Below are 12238 nucleotides of genomic sequence, written 5' to 3'. Positions count from 1 at the left end.
TTAAAAATTGAGATACCAAAAACTGTATTCTCTAAATGTTTATGATGGATGTAGAGATTCACGATGAGGGATGAAGTTACCTGCTTAAGTTCGCTGTGTATGTTAAAGCAAAGAAAATGACTCGAGCAACTACTCCATTTCGCTCTCACTGATAGGTGGGTTGGCCAACACCCACAGAGACTGGATAGGACACTGAACCACAACCTGATACAGAAACAAAGTAAGCAGTGTTCTCATGGTCTGGTCTGAAATATTTCCTTTACAGTTTTTAAAAATGGCAATTTACCAGTCCAGATTAAATACAAATGAATGTCTGGCAAACTACTTAAACAGTAATTACCAGAAAAACAACAGGAGATGGGTTAATAAAGGAAAGTTTTCTGGCATACATGCTTTGCCCGATTCTGAAGAACGACACAGCTGGCAGAGGAAAGTGGAAATACATACACAAAGACGTGGACACAGGGGTAAGGACATTGTGCACAGATATATATTTGCGTAATTAGAGTACAGAAACCATCAATGGGCCTAAGTATTTATGGCTGAAAATCAAATACCCTACCTGCAAGTTAAAATGTCATGAGAAGAAAGTGAGCAAATGTGATGTAGAGATCAAAGGACATCTGCCAGATACCTGAACAAACAGAGGTTCTGTAGCAAAGAGGAAGAGGCCATTGGCTTTGGGTAGACAACAGTGCCTGCCACTTATATCTATAAAATGGGAAGAATATCTATCTTGTACAGTTGTTGTAAAGGATTAGAGATATTTAAATCACCTGGCAAAAGGCAGGTACTTGAGAAGTGTTTGCTATTTTATCTGGGAACTGCGTGATTCTGTTTTAGAGCTTATAAAAACTGTTTGAGGACAACATGGGTTATTAGCTCTACTTTGGCATATTAATTCAAAATGTGCCTGGCACATAATATAAACTTAGTAAAAATCTGTTGTATGAACGAATACATTTTAACTTTCTTCTCTTTAAGTATAACAAATAAGAAAACATAAAAGCCTACATCTGGCCCTGTTGAAAGCTCTACTGTTCAACTCAAGTTAGCAGGGAGAATACAGCAAATGTATAATAATCATTTCAAGACAGAAATGTTGCCGTACATTGCATAAGTACCAAGGAGATAAACTTAATAGTGGTGGTTGTGTACTCTGTGATGCCAAAGTATTTTTATAGGCTACTTCCAGTTGTTTCTGACTTTATAGCTTAGTGATTGAACTAAGAATTGTCTAAGAAAATTACAGTCCTGAAGATTTCTAGATTGGTTACTTCAACTTTTACATTTTCTTTAGAAATATTTTCATGGTAAAGAACAAATTTCTGATACGAATGAGATAAATTGATTTAACCTCAGTTTTCATAAAGCAGTTGGTGACCTGCATGTTAGCAAAAGATACAAGTTGTACCTTTAAGAAACAGAGGACTAAGTAAATGGTAGCTGCTATTATTACTCTTGTCATCTTTACTCCTTTTCTCTAAACTTTTTGGATAGAGTACAGCATTTCCCAAAATATGCTCTATGGATGACTATGTCTGTGAAATGGGAATAGGTATAATATGGAAATGGGGTTCTGAGATCCAGTAAGATTAGGGAACCCTAAGTTAACAAAGTAAAGTTCTTTGCAATGGAACTTCTCTTTAATAAGGGAGTCTGCAAGAGGAAGCTCTGGTGTTCCTTAACCTTTCTTTCATTATTGGCCTTCCGTCCCCACCATCCTTTTCAGACTTTTTTTCCCTGATGGCCTTTTTCTATCCCCCTGATCCTCCCTGCTCTCCTCTCCAAACCTGGAAATTAAATAACAAGGAATAAGATTTTGTTGGGTAGAGTTGACTTTTGGAAGGTCTCAAAGCACTGTACTAAGATTTTTTGCCCCCTAAAACCAATTTTCTCCCCCTTGAGAATGATATCACCTCAGTTGAGAATGAGTGCTCTAGTATGAAATGCCCCTCAAACTTATTGAATCGCTGACCTGAAATTTCAGGTGGACCAGTATTCTCAGGAAACTACTTTGGGAAGCCCTGATTTCATCAGCATGGGATATTTTAATGCTTCATTGTTCTCTTATGACTCAAGGAGAGAGTCTTCTCTTTAATATCTAAATTTCTGGTGTTAAAAGATAAATTGAGGCATGGTAAATATTTTAGAGTTTATTTGATCAAAAGTGCATATTAATCAGCATTGTTTGACAGCACCAAACAGGAAGTAGTTAGAGGTGCTCCAATGACAGGAGCTAGGGGAAAGACTTTATAGAGATGTTGAAGCAAAGCAAGAAAATTGATTGGTTATAGCTTAAGCGGTTGCCTTATTTGGAAAATCAAAACCAATCATAAACAGCCTAGTTGGTTGCTTTCCTTACATAAGTTGGCAAGGCATTAAAGCCCTCTCAGTCTAATGGCCTTGTTTAATTAATTAACATTGGTATAAGACTACAATAAGGAAAGGAGTTCAATAAGACTTGCTGATTGAGAAGTCTTGTATCTGCCCCTGCTTTCCCTCTGGCCATCATCCCTAGTTTGTGGTTAGAATTTTATACCAGCCAAGTTTTTAAAAAAAATTATAACATGTGTAAAGTGTATAATGAGCACTAATCTAATGTACAACTTGATGAATTTTCAGAGTTGTATACACTTCTAGTTTAGAAGTATTGAATTCTTAATCAGAGAATCTGAAAAAAATTCTTGACCCCCCATCATCTACATTCTGTGGTTTTCAAACTTTAGTGAATTTTAATGAAAACCCACCCAAGGGAGCTTATTAAAATTGCATAGTCCTACCCTCAGATTCTCATTCAGAGGGTCTAGGGTGTGATCAGGGATTTTAAAAAAGTTCTCCAGGTGATGCTGATGCAGGTGGTCTGTGGATCACACTTCTGAGAAACACTGGCCTCCCTACATGATAAAAGTCAAAGTCCTGAACAGGTATTAAGGCTTTCCCTCATTTGACCCAATTCTATTTTTTCAGACTCAACCCTTGCTGGTTTTCACTATGCAGAATTATTCACCTCTCCTCAGCGGGTCATGCATTCATGTTTCACCTAACATGGAATTTGACCTTTCCATTCTTCTTTACATAACCGACGCCTACTCATCCTTCAAGACCTCTGAGAAGTCTTCTTAAATTCATCAGGCAGAATTAGTTGCCCCTCATTGTTCAACCAGAACTTTATTCAAACTCCTGTCATAATACTTATCACACAATCCTGATTTTTTAATCTCCTTGTTTAGACGTAAACAAGAATATGTCTGGCTCTTTGCTAAACCCCTAACCCTGCATAGGGTCCAGCACACAGTGAGTAAATGAATGAATACACGCTACGGATTTACACGCGGAGTCATTTAGTTCTCATTTTCCAGGCCAGTGAGACTGCAAGCTCCCTAAGAGGAGAGAGGATTTCTGACTCTCGTAATCTCCAGAATCATGGCAGGGATTCAGTAGTCCATGAAAAAAATAATGAATGAAAATAATCAGCACCCCTCTCTCAATTTAGTGAGAACCTCCATGCTTCCTAAACCTTCACAACAACTCTTGGCGGGAAACAAGAGTGGCGTGTGGGTGTTGGGGGAAGATATCCTTCCCACCGGCAAGATAAGAACGTTAGGTAAGGCCGGAAGCGGAGGGACTGGGCCTCCAACGCCAGGTTCCTGCTTCTCTCCGCCCATTCCCTCCACAGAACACTCTGTGGCCATGGAGATGGCCATTACTATAAGCGGGCAGTTGAGCGAGGACTCCAGAAAAGGCTTTCAGGAAGGCAACGGTGCATGGCGACTCTTCGCCCTCTCAGCCACCTCCTTATCTATTTACTTGCCTATTCATGTGTTTACTCATGTTTGTACTTGCTGATTTATTTTTTTAGCATCTTTGTAGAAGACTAAGCGGCTGAGCTGGACAGAAGCCAGTTTGGGCACCGAAAGCCTCACGCCACCGCGGAAGGTGAGACCTAGGGCCCACTGGCTCTGGCCTGAAGAGGGCGGAGGGGCGGAGTTCCTGTCGTTAGCAGAAGCCCATTCGCCCGAAGGCGTGAGGGCGGGGCGGAGGGCGGTCCTGGAGGTGAGGGGCGGGGCGATGCGCCTACTGAAACTTTCAGGAGCGGGGTTGCGACCCCAAGGCCGCCCAGCCTGTAGGGGGTGCGCAGGCGCCCACGGAGCGCGGTCGAAGGCCTGCGCGCCCCACCGGGGCCTGTCCCTCACCCGACCGTTGGGTTGGCGGGCTCGTGGGGAAGCTCAGACGCATGCGCAGCGCTCCGGGGGGCCCTGAGGGAGGAAAGCGCCCCGGCCCAGGGAAGTGTGTGATGAGACCCAGCAACGCCATGCATGACGCGGGCGGTGACCGAGCCCTGCAGGCGAGAGGCGAGAGGCGCGGGCCGGCTCAAGGGCAGGCCCTGGGCGGCGGCCACGGAGGAACCCAGCTACGAATACGGCTCCACGAAGTACCTGGTGCTGTCCGGCCTGGGCGGGATGCTGAGCTGCGGGCTGACGCACACGGCCATCGTGCCCCTGGACCTGGTCAAGTGCCGCATGCAGGTGGACCCCGGCAAGGACAAGGGCATCCTGAGCGGCTTCGGCATGACGCTGCGGGACGACGGGCTGCGCGGCCTGGCCCGAGGCTGGGCCCCGACCTTCCTGGGCTCCTCCCTGCAGGGCCTCTTCAAGTTCGGCCTTTACGAGGTCTTCAAGATCCGCTTCGCGCAGCTCCTGGGCGAGGAGAAAGCCTACGAGTGGAGAACCGGCCGGTACCTGGCCGCCTCTGCCAGCGCCGAGTTCTTCGCCGACGTGGCCCTGGCCCCAATGGAAGCGGTGAAGGTTCGCATGCAGACGCAGGGGGGCTACGCGCGCACCCTCCGGGCCGCGGCCCCCAGGACGTACGGCGAGGAGGGCCTGTGGGCCTTCTACAGAGGTGTGGCGCCGCTCTGGATGCGGCAGATGGCCTACACCATGATGAAGTTCGCCTGCTTCGAGCGCACCGTCAAGGCGCTCTACAAGTACGTGGTGCCCAAGCCGCAGAGCCAGCGCACCAAAGCCGAGCAGCTGGCCGTGACCTTCGTGGCTGGTTACATCGCTGGCGTCTTCTGCGCCGTCGTGTCCCACCCGGCCGATTCCGTCGTGTCCGTTCTGAACAAGGAGAAAGGCAGCAACTCCTTCGAGGTTCTCTGCAAACTGGGCTTCGGGGGCGTGTGGAAGGGCCTGTTTGCCCGGATCATCATGATTGGCACCCTGACCGCGCTGCAGGGGTTCATCTACGACTCGGTCAAGCTCTGTTTCAAGCTGACTCGGCCTCTGGTCCCTCAAGCGCCCAAATCCCTAAAGAAGCGGAAGTAGGCATGGATTGGACGACTCCTGTGGCCATGTTGGCCAGTATTTCGATTCGGTGGGGGATTGAGTTCAAACAATACCAGTGTGTAGGATGTTAACATTTGTGGAGAGGTAACTTGACGTGCAGACCGAGTTTTCTTTAAGTGATAGATTCCTTTTTGGCAATCCAAGAGAATTGCAACCGTTTCATTTGGGGGTTTGAACTGTTATCTTTGGGGAGTTGGCGTGGTGGCTTTTTTTTTTTTTTGGTGGCTTTAACTCAATAGCATTTCAACAATTACAAGGAAAAAATTCTTAACAGGAAGTAATGTAAGGGGGTTTAGTGCCTCTATGTTGTATCTCCTTTGATTCACCATTCCGTGGAGATTATCCAGGCATCACTACTGAATAGCCCACTAATGAGGTTTTAAGGTCAGCACAACTATATGGGACAGAGAACAAAGTAAAATTCTGCTACATGGTTCTCATCTCAGTAGAAATCGTGCATCTGTTGAATAGATGAAGGACTTATTCCATATTTCCTGTTCATGTCCATTACAGGTAAAAATTATTAAAAGTTAAATTGTGACTTACATTGCCTGGTAGCTTAGAAAGGATTCACTGTTTTCAAAGAGCATGACATGAGATCTGCATTTTCTCATTTGGCTTTGTCCTTTTCTCTTCCTGATGTTTCTGATTAGAACATAGCTTGCTCCAGGAAGTGCTACAATTGGATCAATGTGGAAAACCAAAATGAGATGAAGGGCAGGCTCTGGGAATAAATATGTAAAGAAAAGTCTCTGTTCTCTAAAGATTTCTTTTGTACAACTCAGCTTTCAACAGCGGTACATCCAAAGAAGATCATACCACCCTGGCATTTAAACACACACACGCACACACACACTCACACACACAACCCTACAAATTCCAACAATTTTTGGTTGAATACTAAAGAATGGTTTTGGTGACTTTGGAAGGATAATCTCACTTTTAATGTAATAAATGTCATTCATTTAATTTGGTGGATATTTCATTGATCTTTACAATGGTTGGGGTTCATAAAATTCATTGAAGTTATAAGGCACATTTTCAGTTTTCGGTAGCCTTCACATCGCTGATTGGGGAAACTATAAAATTAGTGAAATTCTGTGAATGAGAGATGTTTGTAGAATGTGAGTAAGAAATAAACTTCAATATGGTATTTGATATGATTTACCAAAATGTTACACAATTGCCCTAACAACTTGTATTAAAAACCACAAACTTACTGATGTGTTAATGTTTTAGCTATGTAATAGTAAACTGTTTAGTGGTTAACAGAAGTTAAAAAGTGTCTGAATATGTTTGAACTGTCTTAATTGGATAATAAAGAGCTTGGAGGAAAAAAATTAGAACTTGTGAATGAGATGCAATGAAATTTATATTTAGTGCTTCTGTTTGGTTAGGGAGGATGCAGGGGAAGAATCGTTATGTATTTTTAAGACACTTTGACTTACCCGAGGAAATTAGTGTCCAGGTTTGTGGAAAAGAAAGGTTCTCAAGGAAGGAGAATGATAAGGTTTGAGGAACTGAATTGTACAGGTTCATTTTTGCAGAATTTTAAAACAAATATATTTTTGGCTAGTGTTGCAAAATGTTTATAGGAAGTTTCTTTGGTGAACAATTTATTAAGTAAATTGCTTTCTAATGTAATATAATTTAGTGAATTGCTAAAGAATCCATAGAGTTTCAAGATGGTAAGAGACTGTTCTGCTCTGTTATTTCATGATTGTTTTGTTGACAACACCAGATAATTTCTGTAATATAAAATGTGTATGTTTAGACAAGTATAATCTAAGAAGAACTGTTTGGAATGATTCTTACTGTCATGGACATGGTCAAGATGATGGGTTTACTTAGTTTCGGTCAGCAGTTTTCATATTTAGTCCCTAGATTTCTGTTTGCCTTTTTTTGTTCATGGTAGTTTACGAATGTCTAAATAAATAGGGGCCATGGTAGCTAACAATAAAGAATAAAATGTAATTTAAGAGAGATAGTGTGAGTTCAGAGTCATTAGGCATTTTTTTTCTAGTTACTATTCCTTTGGAACAATTTAAACTTCTATTCAGTGTTTTACCTTGTCTGTAATTACCACTCTGTGAAATTGTGCATATCTGTGGGAATTGGAAAAGCCATAGTATATGTATGATATTGTTAGGCATTTTATATTCATTTTCACATAATCTCAGAATCTTTGAAGTAGTCCATTTTGTATATAAAGAAACAGACTTAGAAGCTAGGTGACTTGCCCATACAGCTAATAATTGATACACTCTGAATCAGAGTCCACTTTTCTTCATTACTCTAGCTCAGCACTTTACCAAAACCAATGACTATCCTTTTCATAAATTGCTTTTTATACTTCAAATATATATATTTTTAAAATCTTTTATTTGTTTATACTATAAAACTTTCCTAATTTTGCAATAATGGAAAGTTTGTAATGGTCTCAATTGTGAAAAACCTATGGCGTAATTACTTAGAAGTAATCAGACTGCAAAATACTTAAATACATGTAATTTAATATTGAAATTATTTCCTGCACCAGGTCAGTGCCTCAGCCTGAACTAGAAGGGACTGATGATCATAAAAACAGTGCTTTTAATTTTTAAAAAAATGTGTGGTACTGTAGTTTCAACAAGAGGCTTTATTCTATCACAGTCTCTAATTTTTTCCGCTAATCTTTAGTTCCTACAGCTAAAAGAGCTGGCTTGGGCTATTTATCTTTTCCCCCAGGTGGTGATTAAAAGTAGCTTTTTCAAGTATATGAAATTAATTTCATGATAGGGAGCTGTAATCTTATCCATTGATCTGTCTTTTGAGAAGTGAATAAAGAGAGTGGGTAAAATCTTGAAAAACAAAGGCCATATTTACATGTTAAACCACACTGATAAAGATTGGAAAGAATTAAAGTATTAATGTTATAAGTGTTTTCCCCTGCTGTACAAGTGTGTCTTTAGAACGTTTTTCTTTAGATCCTTTCAAAGGCAAGAATAATCACTAAAGTCAGACAATCACATTTTGATAGACAACCATTCAATTATAGTATACTTGTTTTATGTGGTCTTAAAGATCAATTATTTTTTAAATCAAGAGCAAAGAACTGTTTGAAAGGAAATTTAAATTTCAGTATTATTTGTAAAGCTTTGTCTTGTTTTCCTGAATGCTACTGTTTGGATGGGTAGGAGAGTAGAGAGGGTACTAATAATGTAATTATAACTAAGGTTTGTTTGCATGTGTATCCATTTTAGTTAACATATTTTGAGACCTTCAGTGATAGAGTATCCAAAATTTTAGAGGCAATTTGCTAATTCTGCCCATGCCCCAGTCTATAACACTATTGATCCACATCTACCATGTGCCAAGCATTGTGCTAGGCAGAGAGGTTCTTGTGAGGAGCACAGCACATGATCTCTACCCTTATGGAGCTTACAGTCTAGTAGGAAAATATAATTTACAATTGTGCAAGTGCTGCAAAGAAGTATAGGGTGTTGTATGATTGTACATCTAAGTGGCGTTTGAGATGGTACCTAGGGGATAAGTAGGAGGCAGACAAGCAAAAAGATGATACACAGCACAGTATGTGCATTTCCCCTGAAGAAAGAGAAGGACTGATGGTTTTGCAGAACTGAGAGAAGTTCACTTTGGCTGGAGCCCTTCAGTTGCAGGGAGGGTGATGTAAAATGAAATAGAAAGGTAGACAGGAAGACATTCACTGCAGGCTCTGTAGTTCTTGTTGCAGATTCAAACTTAGAGTGTTCTTTGAGCCATTAGAAAACCCCTGAAGGACTACAGGCATGGACTGACCTTCAGGTTGCTGTGTGGAAAAAAATGGAGTGGAGGAGAGAGGTTAGTTAAAATGTTGTTGCTGTAATCCAGGTGAGAATCCTGGACTAGGATGGGGATGTTAAAATACCATGAGGAGCCAAAAGGTGGAAACAACCCAAATGTCCATCAATGGATGAAGGGATAAACAGATTGTGATATATGCATACAATGGACTATTATTAAACCATAAAAAGGAATGAAGTAGTGACACATGCTACAACTTGGATGAGAAAGAAGCCAGACACAAAATGTCACATGTTGTATGATTCTTTTTATGTAACATATGAAAATAGGCAAATCCATAGAGACAGAAAGCAGGTTAGTGATTACCTGGGGTTGGGGTGAAGGGAATGGGAAGAGCTTATTTAATGGGTATGGAGTATTTTTTCCTGGGATATAAAAGAATTTTGAAAGTGGAGAGAGGTGCTGGTTGAACATCGTGAACACACTAAATGCCACTTAATCGTATACTTTTAAATTGTTAATAGTTGGCACTTCCCTGATGGTCCAGTGGTTAAGACTCCGAGCTCCCAATGCAGGGGGCATGCGTTCGATCCCTAGTCGGGGAACTTAAGATGCCGCATGCTGCGCTGTGCAGCCAAAAAGCAGAAAAAAAAAAATAAATAAATGGTTAATTGTGTTAAGTGAATTTCATCTCATTAAAAAAAAAGCTATCATGAGATGCCTTATTCATAATAGCCCCCAAATGAAAACAACCCAAATGTTCATCAACTGATGAATGGTTATTTCATTCATACAATGAAATATTTTCACCATGAAAAAGAATAAAATACCATTTGCCATAAAAAGAAATGAAGGAATAAAATATATGCTCCAATATGGATGAACCTTGAAATCATTATGCTAAGTAAAAGAAGCCAGACACAGCCACATGTTGTATGATTCCATTTATATGAAATGTCCAGAACAGGCAAGCCCATAGGAAGTAGATTAGTGGTTGCCAGGGGCTGGGGTGGGGGCTGAGGGATGGAAGAGAGGAATGAGAGTGACTGCTAATGGGTATGGGGTTTCTTTTTGGAGTGATGCAAGTGTTGTGGAATTAGTGGTGATGGCCGCACAACTTTGTAAGTATAGTAAAAACCACAGAGTCACACACTTTAAAAGGGTGGATTTCATGGTATGTGAATTATATCTCAATAAAGCTGTTATAAAAATATCTTGAGACTGTAAAATGCACCTTAAGTATCTGTTTCTTCCTTAAAGTACAGCCTTTACCTCTATCTTCCTCAATCAAGTTAAGACTAGCGTTCCAAATGTAAACTGCTGTCTGTGACATGTTAAATTCCATACAAATGAGTAGGAAAAAATCCACCATGTTGTGAAGGCTGGAAATTGCCTCTAAGGAATGAAAAACATCTTAGTCTCTAGTGATGCAGAGAGCGTTAATTTTGGAGAGCTACCTCATAATGTAAGGAGTTGAGCCACTAATAATTTTGCCCGCTATTGTAAGGAAGAAAGAGGAACAGATGGATTTTTGAGAAAAAGCAGGTGTGTGTATAGTGTCCAGGAAAATCTGTTAACCAGAAACATTCAGGAATTGGTGGTTTAAAATCCCCCTTTGTTTACAATCCTGGATTAATTTCTCTTTTATAATATACTGAATAGGATTAATAATTTAGGGATTTGTAAAGCCTCATGGGCTACCAGATATGAAAATCAATGCTTGCTGAATAGCTATAGCAGGTGTAGAGCTTTTGGATAGATATACATAGACCCTAAACATAAACTGATACGTATGTGACTATGTGTGTGTCTTTTTGGGTTTTTTTGTTTTGATTTGTTTTTTCTGAAGAAATCATCCTTGTTTAATCTCTGATTCCTAGCTTCCAGAACAGTGAAACAATACATTTCTCTCTGTTTAAGCTATGTGTGTGTTAGTTTGAAATCTTGTCATTTGCCTCTACTAAAACATGGAGTGAAGGAAAAAAATCTGGTTTAAGATTACTGAGTATCTACTAAACGATAGTACCTCTACTAGCTAGGTACTTTCACATGTTATTTTACTGTATTTTTACTTTGTGTTCTAGAGGGTTGTTTCAAAAATCGGTGATTTCATGTCTAAACTATACGTAGTCCTGTAAATTACCACAGTGCTCCAAAATGGTAGGCTATTTCTAAGAAAATGATGTTTCTAAATTATTATGTTTTTAATGTATGTATATCAGTATATATATCTTACCTGCTATAAAGAAATAAAACATGTTTTCAGAAAATACTAGTAAAATTTGGTATTCTGGAAAGAGATTCTGTGAGTTGAAAGAACTCTGCCCCTTTGCAAGGCTGGTAATTCACATACACGTAATTATTAGTCTTCAGACATGAGTCGGAGCTGCTGACAGGGTGATTGTCCATTTTTAAGAGGATGGATGGAAACCTGGCAAAGAATCATAGTCCTTTCATCTCCAATAGTGCTCGAATTCTGGCTATAGCTACATCTTACTCCCAGATATGAGAATTTGTCTCCGTAATCATTGTCTCATACCTTAATGTCTCCCCTGACCCTTACCAAGAATATAAAGCTTTTTAGTTGTGCTAAATCAGTATCATTCATCTTATTTATCTGTGTTGTGTTTTGAAACTTTTGTTTTTTTTAGATCATTACTTATGTCTTATCAGACATTAGTAAATGCTGTTACTAATATTTATAGCAACCATTTACTGTAACAAGCATTGTGCTAAGTATTTTACATACAATGCATCATTTATTTACAACCATTTTGTGAGTTTGTTACTTGTATAAGTTAGAATTTTTTTTTTTGGCTGCAAACAACACAAAATCTATTACACAACAGGTTAAACCATAAAAACATTGATTTTTAACAAGAAATCTGGAGACAGGTGGACCAAATTGGTTCAGTAGACCAGTATTGTCTCCAGGGACCTAGACTCTTTCAGTCCTTCTCCTCTGCCCTCTGTAGTTTGTCTGTGATGTTTCCCCTGTATTCAAGAGATGGCTGCCACAGCCCCAAAGATCACGTCTCAGCAACAGCATCCAGATCAGGAAGCAAGGAAGGCAAAGGCAGATGGGCTTTGGCTTCACGTGTCTCTCTTAT

At 40.3% G+C, this 12238-nt stretch overlaps 1 pseudogene; it reads left to right on the top strand.

The window, feature by feature from the left end:
- The first annotated feature begins 4315 nt into the window (after positions 1 to 4315).
- On the top strand, positions 4316 to 5324 carry LOC130858603 (phosphate carrier protein, mitochondrial-like; annotated as a pseudogene).
- Positions 5325 to 12238: the final 6914 nt, after the last annotated feature.

This window comes from Hippopotamus amphibius, chromosome 1, assembly GCF_030028045.1.
Source record: "Hippopotamus amphibius kiboko isolate mHipAmp2 chromosome 1, mHipAmp2.hap2, whole genome shotgun sequence".
Taxonomy (NCBI): Eukaryota; Metazoa; Chordata; class Mammalia; order Artiodactyla; family Hippopotamidae; genus Hippopotamus; species Hippopotamus amphibius.
The sequence above is the reverse complement of the archived record's forward strand: the minus strand, read 5'-3'. Positions and strand labels throughout refer to the sequence as shown.